Raw genomic sequence first — 8,935 nt, forward strand, 5'->3', positions numbered from 1 at the left:
AGACTTTTTTTCTCCTTGCAACAGATTTTTCAGGAAAACACTCAATCGAGCATAGATGAGACGATGCAGCTCGTCAAATCCACCGTGTCGATCAACCAATTAAATCATCAATCATCATCATCAATCAGACAATCAGAACCAGTCAAGCAATCACTTCTAATCATGTCTCTGTTGCCTAAGACTTAACAAATACTAGCATATGGCAAGAAACAAAATTAACATTCCCATATTCAGACAATCCTAATGTACAAAACAATGGTCAACAGGCTAAAAGTGGCCCATGTCTTATTGTAATATTTTGGTTATGACGATCGCAGAGTGAATCTTCATTCAACAATATAGTCAATGTTAATTTTTTTAATCACTTTCTTGTTGGATATTTACAGATGTTTCCCAGTACAACTTGTGACGGCCCTTCCCAATCTGCCGGCCTGTCGTGTTCTGCTCCTTTTTGTTTTCCGGTGCATGAGCGTGGGTGGGGGGGGGGGTGAGTTGGGAGGGTCGTCTGTACCTGGCCAGGTGGGCGTGGCCTACAGAGGGCATGAAGGCCTCGGCCCTTCTGGGAGTCTCACTCGCTCTCAGCTGGTCCCACTGGAGCGTCCACCATTTTGTTCTTTGTTTGGTTTGTTGCATCTTACAACTCACTTCACTTCATTCATTCACTCATCCGTGCACGGCAAACACGACTGATGTCTTCTGTACTTACACACCCCACTGTTACCTTTATGTTGGGTTAAGTGATGTTATTTGGGTATTTACTGTAGTTGAATGAACTTCTTTTTTATTACATTATCTGTGTGAGACCTCCCTTTTTGTTGCAGGCTTTGAGCCAGGCGGTAACAAACGACAGTCCTCTACTGCTGGAGGTGCTTTCCTCAAGGCCAGCCTGACGAGCTCTAAGGGCTGGTAGCGGATGTTAGCTTCCACAGGTTAGAGATGACGTTGGTTTACAAATTGAATCTACGATACAAGAGTCGTAGGGGAAACATGTGGTATGAGTAAGAAATGATGTCAAACTAAGACGTAGACCTCTTTTAGCTCACTGGACATTATTTTGTCTGTTACATACAATATTACAAAGGCAGAACATTAGAACATTGTTATTCTTCCAATCCATTCGCTCTCCAAAACACCAGCTTGTATGAATTCTCTCGTGCTTTTCATACTTTTTCAATCCCATTCACTCAATGCTGGGTTTAGGAAGCAGTGGTCTGCGAAGAAGTTATCGTCATCTTTTTGCGCCCTTCTTCTTTGTCCTTCCGTTATTTTTAAAGCCTTTTTTTTCCATCCACTCCGACATTTTTCTGTTAAGTTCAAACTGGGAGAAAGAAGGACTTCTAGAGTTGACATCATGAAGCAGTCGTTGCATAACTGGTTCAACTCCAGCCGTGCATCACTCCTGGGTCCCATTCTGTGATATTTCTCAAAATTAGGGCAGCAACTCTTAAATCCACATCGTCGTTATCTCTCTTCTTTAGACTCGTGTGTAATGTAGTTTAAAGTTTGTCCGACCAATCTCTTGTCATCCATGTTTCCTTTTTTAATGATAACTACAATGATTCTTAATCCAAATCATGTCCAATCTAAAACATTGTTTTGTTGTGGTCTAATGTCGTATTGATGGCTGATCCTTCTTTAGTTCCTCCTCTTTTCTATCCATCTCTTCTTTCATTGTTACAGGCAGAAGGTAGTAGAGGTTCATGCAATTATTCCTAGAATTTGACATTGTGCACCATATCTCTTCATTCCAACTACTGCTCCCTCCATCCGTGGTTTCCTTACTCCGTCCAAGCCTCCATCATTGCAGGTAGCGGTAGACTTTGAAGCAGTGGTTCCCGAGTCAGCCACTACCACGTGTCCGTCTGAGGTCAGAAAAGACCTTGGGGTCCGTAGAGAGGGTCAGCGGAGGTGTTGATGTATGAGAGGAAGGAGCCGCTGCCGTCAAACACCTGGAAATGTGTCAGCAGAAGAGATGATGTGGTTTGATTACTGCAAAAAACTCCTAACACTCCCAAGAAAGGGGATGGTTACGTCGTACCTGTATTCTGCTGTTGCCCCAGTCAGCTACGATGATGTTCCCATTGATGTCCACCGCTACCCCAGTGGGAGCGTTGAACTGGCCGTTTCCCTCACCATTAGAGCCAAATTTCAACACCAGCTCTCCCTCTGGGGTGAAAACCTGATCAGGACAAAAAAAAGATAAACAAGTTCAATTCAATTCAATTTTATTCACATAGCGCCAAATGCCTAAAAGAGCAGGTCTGGACCGTACTCTGTGATGTGATGTTAGGATCCATGTTAATGTTAAAATGTCCTTAGATATCTACCATCAGGGTTAACATCCAGTGAATAAGGCTTTACCTTGACAGAGTGGTTATGGAAGTCAGCACGATGATCTCGTGTTCTTGTTCACTGCTGCAAAGTGGGGACCTTCACAACAGGAGCAAACAACAGGTTCAGCTTTCAGTGCTTCAACTACCACTTCTTCAGTTGCTTTCAGCACTTTCTATTCACTTCAACTGACATTTTAATTGCTGTCAGTGATCACTCGTCATCGGACATGTCTGCTTTTTGGAAATATACTTCATTTGACACTTTAACTACTTTTAGTCTTTGTACTTTGTGTCACAACTACTTCAAGTGCTTACATTTTAACCCTCCTGTCGTCTTTGGGTCAATCTGACCCTTTTCAAAAAGGTTCCATATCAGAAATTTGGATTTCTTTCAAACAAATTGTCCAATAAAGTAACGTGGATGGTCCCAACAACGCTCCTCACACGGTACATTAATAATCACGTCACTACTTTCATTGAGTTTGGGAGTTTTTTTGTTAATTTCATTGCATTTGGAGAAAAAATAGTAAAGAACTTGTGTGACAAATGTTAAAAAAAGAAAGACAAATGTCAATAAAAGTGACTGAAATGTGAACAAAAGATTTTGGGAAAATAAACCCACAGAAACTTCAAAAGGCTCAAAAAAGTCGAAAATTAAAAAAAAAAAAAAAAAGTGACAAAAACATCAGGTGAAAGACACAAAACAGTAAAAAAAAAGACGACCATAACGTTGATAGAAGATTTTTCATTTGAAATTTTGACTCAGATTTTGCTTTCAGTACTTACACTTCAGCTGACACAACTTCTTTAGGTACCTTAAACTTTAACTGCAGACGCACATTTTGCTTTGTTTAGTAAACGGTTACATCAATTATTTGATATAGTAAATATCAAATTATTTGCGGTGTGATTTGACACAATTGGAAGATCATGCTGAGTCTGTAATACATTAAAGACTGGCGTGATTGTCTGCCTTTTATCATGTGGCTTTTTTTATTCATTTCAGGACAATCTATATCTAAAAGTACCTGCAAACTGCTTGTCACCGGTGCCTCGACTACCGAACTTGGTGATGAGCTTGCCGGTCGGCTGGAAGATGAAGACGGTGCACGCTTTGTTGTCAACTACGATCACATGACCGTTCTCGTCCACGGACACGCCCTTCGGCCCCATGAGTCTGCCGGAGCCAAGCTTCCCCTGAGGGACCCCAAATCCAACGAGAAGGAAGAACCAGTCAACAACACACAAGACATGAGTTTGAACAGTTTGTTTTTAATGCATCAGAACATCTACCAGCGTGAAAAGTCCTTGAAGCGTAAAATACGATTTGTATTTCTGTACTGATGCTCAAGAAGAATCAAATCGAACTTAACCCTGATCTATGATATATGGGTCAAATTGAACTATTTCAAATTATTTCAAGAAGAAAAATGGTACAAGTTCCATGTTTTCTACCTGAAATCAGCGTCCTTTCCTTATTTCCTGTGATAAACATGTATTCCTGACTCAGAACATTATTCTGGATATGACACTTATGTTGTTTCCATAGTGGATTTTTAACATCAATTACAAACTCATGACAAAAAAACAAACCCCACTTCCATGTTTAATAGTGTGCTAGTAGAGACTGATGCGTTCCCTAAACATAGATGTTATCTCAGCTGTTTGAAATTGAGATAAAGACAATATTTGTTAATTGATTATGAAGTATATGTTTTATTTCAAAATTGTTTTTAAAGCCCCAAATAAGTCAGGGGGTCGATTTGACCCGAGGGACACACGAGAGGGTCCCGACAGTGAAGACAAACCAAGGGTAAAGTAAAGTAAAACGTCATCCCTATGAGCTCAGAGCCACACCGGGGCACCTACCTTGAACTTGCCCCGCTGGAGAAGATGCTGACCACTTTGTTGTCATAGTCGGCGATGATGATGTCACCGCTGGGGTGCACGGCCACGCCTGTGGGACGCTGCATCTGCCCCGGCGAACGACCCCGCCACCCCAAAACGACTCTTGAATTCCCCGTCGTTTGAGAAAATCTGGAGTGGCGAGACACTGTGAGGGACCACGAAGACACGATGCATGCTAAGCCTTAACCTACGTTGATCTAACCCTAAAAACCACGTCTGAAACCCTCAAACAGCCATTTGAAGACAAGACGTGCTTACCTGCACACACTGATTGTTGCTGTCAGCGATCAGTATCCTGCACTGGAGGAAGCCGCCACTCCTTGAAGGTTGGTGAACTCCCCTTTATTCCTCCCCTTTGTTCCTAAAGAGAGCAGAAAAAATCAAATCCCATCACTGCTTAGGTAGGCCATTTTTTTTTTCGTTTCATCGTTACACACACAAAGTCTGCAATAGTATCTCACCTCGTCATGGTCATTGCATTTCTGTGACTGATTTTCATTTTAATTTTTATTCTCATGTATATGTGTGATGTATGTGTGTATATGTGTTTGTCATGGATGTCTTGCTACAGGATGCCTAAAATGTCCTTCCATTAGTATCTATCTATCTATCTATCTATCTATCTATCTATCTATCTATCTATCTATCTATCTATCTATCTATCTATCTATCTATCTATCTATCTATCTATCTATCTATCCATCCATCCATCTATCTGTCTATATATCTATCTGTCTATATATCTATCTATCTACTTTATCTATCTATCTATCCATCTATCCATCCATCCATCCATCCATCCATCCATCCATCCACTTATCTATATATCTACTTATCTATCTCTCTATCTATCTATCTATCTATCCATCCATCTATCTGTCTATATATCTATCTATCTATCTGTCTGTCTGTCTGTCTGTCCGTCCGTCCGTCCGTCTCTCTATCTATCTATCTCTCTATCTATCTCTCTATCTATCTCTCTATCTATCTATCTATCTATCTATCTATCTATCTATCTATCTGTTAAAACGAAACTGTACTATGTGGCAGCCAGCAAATTAAAGCCATTAAGCCCAAATCCAAGCTTTAAAATGTCCTTTTGACCTCATGAAAAACAAGGATGTTGTGGCTTTAACAGTAATTTTAGCTTCGATAGCCGTAACGTGGTGTCGCACCGATCCTGAAGATGAGGTCGTCCTCGATGGGGTTCTGGGTTTTGCGTCGCGGGGTGCCCAAGGCGCTGCTCGCCCTCTTGGAGCCCTTCTTCTTCTGGCCGGGGGACTTCCCTCGTCTCTTTGCCCCCTCAGAGGAGCCTGTGGACGGGGTGGCGTAGGCTGCCGAGTTGGTTGCCGTGGTGGTGGAGGGGGACACCTGGAGAGACAACAATGGAGGCAGAATTTATTGTTTAAAAGCATCATTTTTAGGCAATGTGCATGTTAATTTGAGATCTTTTTTTCAAGTTTGGGATTAATTGCTTGAATTGGGTTGCATGCTTTTGTTTTTCCTGAATGCTGATCTGGATCTGTAGAGTCTGGATCTGTGGTTGGAGTCACCTGCTGCTTCCAAGTTTCTGCTCGACACCGTCTGCAGCAATTTTCCATGTCTCTCTCTCTCTCTCTCTCTCTCTCTCTCCTCTCTCTCTCTCTCTCTCTCTCTCTCTCTCTCTCTCACCCCCAACCGGTCGAGGCAAATGCCCCCCCACCCCTGAGCCATTGTTCTGCTCCAGGTTTCTGTCTCTTATAGGAAGTTTTACCTTTCCTCTGTAGCCTTGTTGTGATTTAGCGCTATATAAATAAAACTGGAAATTTAAATTGATCTTCAAAACACTGCACATGGACATACCCACATGTGCATAGTGATGTGAAGAAGCTTTTCTGTGACGCGTGGTAATCTAGCAAGTAAGGGAAAAGATTGACTGGCTGATTTTTCATTTTGCTGGAATGTTTTGGGTAGTTTTGGGATGAAGCAAGATGGGATTACCCAGAGGTGAACCTGCACACTTTTTGTTTGCATCAGATCATAGTACTTTACATAGCTGGTTCCAGAAATGAGTGCAATACCATTAGGGGTGGAAATCACCTCCCGATATATCATCACAATACTTATGGCGCGATAGGATATTATTGCAATTTTAAACATATTGCAAAACATTGCAAATTAAAACCTTTTTAACCTTCTAATTTTTCCTACTTTCGTCCCCAAAAGGAAACTTATTAACATCTGTTTCATCTGAAAAGAAACATTTTTCTGTTTGTTCATCTCACTTCAATGTTATTGCTGCAGAACGGGACAAACTGACCAACACATAGTATATAATATATAATAAAAGATCCATACGTGGCGCCTGTGCATCGATAAAGCATTGCCACGGAAAATATCACAATACTATGCTGTATCCATTTTTTCCCCCAGCCCCTAAACACCATGAATGCCTTCAAGAAAAGATCATTCACAAGTGTTATTGGGATAATTATCACCTCTTACCGTGGCTTTTTAATCTGCCTTTCAATGTGGTTGTTCTGAAAAGTTTTAAATACTTTTTCCTTCAGACGTAGTTGAACAAGAACTCGTGTGAGCTAGGTATGCCCTGGCTCTAACTGGACATCCTCGTTCACTGGATTCCAGTCAACGTTTCTCCAAGTGTTGGCCAAGTGGAAAGTGACCATTCGTTGTTTGTTTTCTGAATTACTCCATCACATTCGTCTTTAAACTGTTACACATCCTCCTCCTACCTCCACCTCCGTCTCTGACATCCTGTTGACGGTCAGTTTGAAGGGGCTTCCTTTGATGTGCTGGTCGTACAGACGGAGAGCCAACGAGAAGTTGCCCTCCTTCGGCACTGTGTACACAAACTCGTAAGTCCCATTTTTGTGGTCCAGTATTTCCCCGTCCACTATGCTGCCATCTGGGGTGAAAACCTGGATTAACACATGGGTAACGTTTTAGTTTTTTGTGGGTGTAGCCACAGAGTTCCCCTGTATTTTGTTTTTGTGTTTGTGTGGTTATGAAACAAACCTCCGCTGATAGGATTGCATTGCCACTCTTGCAGGCTCCCCCTGACTTGTCTCTTGTCACGATGGTAACTGAGGCAGGAAGTCCCACAACGCACTGCTCCAGGCCGGCGCCCATGGCTTCGCTCTGGCTCGCCACCGCACTGAGGAAGAGGAGGAGGAGGAGAGGAAAGTCAAGTGGTGGGAAAAGCAAACGTGTTTTTATAGCGCATTAAGTGACTGGTGTGAACATCTTCTGACCTGGTGGTGACGATGGTGCCCAGGTTGTGTATGGACTTCCTCAGAACGTCTGTCTCCATCAGCAGATCCAGCTGGTCGTTCTCCTCCTCCGGCTGGCACGGTAGGCCGGCCACGGCCAGCCCCCAGTTTCTCCTGCAGCTCCTGCTCCACCTGCAGGCTCGCCACGCACGCCCCCCAGCCAGAGCCTCCTCCGCCTGGGTGCAGGAGGCCATGAGGTCCCCTCTCCCCGCGCAAGGCTGTCCACCTGGGCCTGGAGGACCTGGACACAGAAGACACGCTGTTCATCCCCGGTCGCTGTCGGACTCAATTACCCACCACGCACCATGGCTCTATGTACATCTTTATTATCTGTATTTATATATATTTCCATTACAAGGAGTTAATTTTTTCAATATTATTATATCATGGTTACTTACTTTTGCTATTTTTTTTGAATTACATATGCAAATTAATTTTAACATCACTTACTTTACATGGAATATTTTTTTTGACGTTTTCATCACTACATAACACTAACTTATTAACTTTAGTTTTACAGTTATTTTTGGAATTATGGTCAATAAACCTCATTTATAGAAATTAGACCTAATGTTTGAGTTAGAAAAGCAGAAATTAGGAATTATTGAGACTAAAATTAAAGGAATGGATGTTGATGATAATCACAGCTGGAATATGTCAACTTTTACTCAATACTATTTAAACAACACTTCCATTTGTTTTACAATGCTATAAAATATATAAGACCCAAAATTAATGAAAGTAGAGATTTGTACTTGGCAAAGAGTGTTGGAATCAATCATGTTATTTTGGGGAATTAAAAAGAACACTGATATAGGACAACATGAGGACAACATGAGGACAACATGAGGGCAACATGAGGGCAACATGAGGACAACATGAGGACAACATGAGGACAACATGAGGGCAACATGAGGACAACATGAGGACAACATGAGGGCAACATGAGGGCAACATGAGGACAACATGAGGACAACATGAGGACAACATGAGGACACCATGAGGACAACATGAGGGCAACATGAGGGCAACATGAGGACAACATGAGGACAACATGAGGACACCATGAGGGCACCATGAGGGCAACATGAGGGCAACATGAGGACACATGAGGGCAACAGGAGGGCAAACAGGGCAACATGAGGACAACATGAGGGCAACATGAGGGCAACATGAGGACAACATGAGGACAACATGAGGACAACATGAGGACAACATGAGGGCACCATGAGGGCAACATGAGGACAACATGAGCGTTAAACTCTGGCAGAAGACCAGAATCCTAAAACCCAAAATCCTGTGTGCACCTTCTGTTTGAGTCCATATGTGACCTCCAGCTCCATCAGCAGGACACTCTTCCGGACGTCCAGCTGCTTGTGTAGATCCTCAAAGCTCGACTGGATGTCCTCTTCGATAGAAGCCCTC

At 42.5% G+C, this 8,935-nt stretch overlaps 1 pseudogene; it reads right to left on the reverse strand.

Moving 5' to 3' along the window:
- Positions 1–1,467: 1,467 nt before the first annotated feature.
- On the reverse strand, positions 1,468–8,931 carry LOC116685300 (tripartite motif-containing protein 2-like; annotated as a pseudogene).
- Positions 8,932–8,935: the final 4 nt, after the last annotated feature.

The sequence above is a fragment of the Etheostoma spectabile genome, unplaced genomic scaffold (assembly GCF_008692095.1).
Source record: "Etheostoma spectabile isolate EspeVRDwgs_2016 unplaced genomic scaffold, UIUC_Espe_1.0 scaffold00569738, whole genome shotgun sequence".
NCBI classification, from domain to species: Eukaryota; Metazoa; Chordata; class Actinopteri; order Perciformes; family Percidae; genus Etheostoma; species Etheostoma spectabile.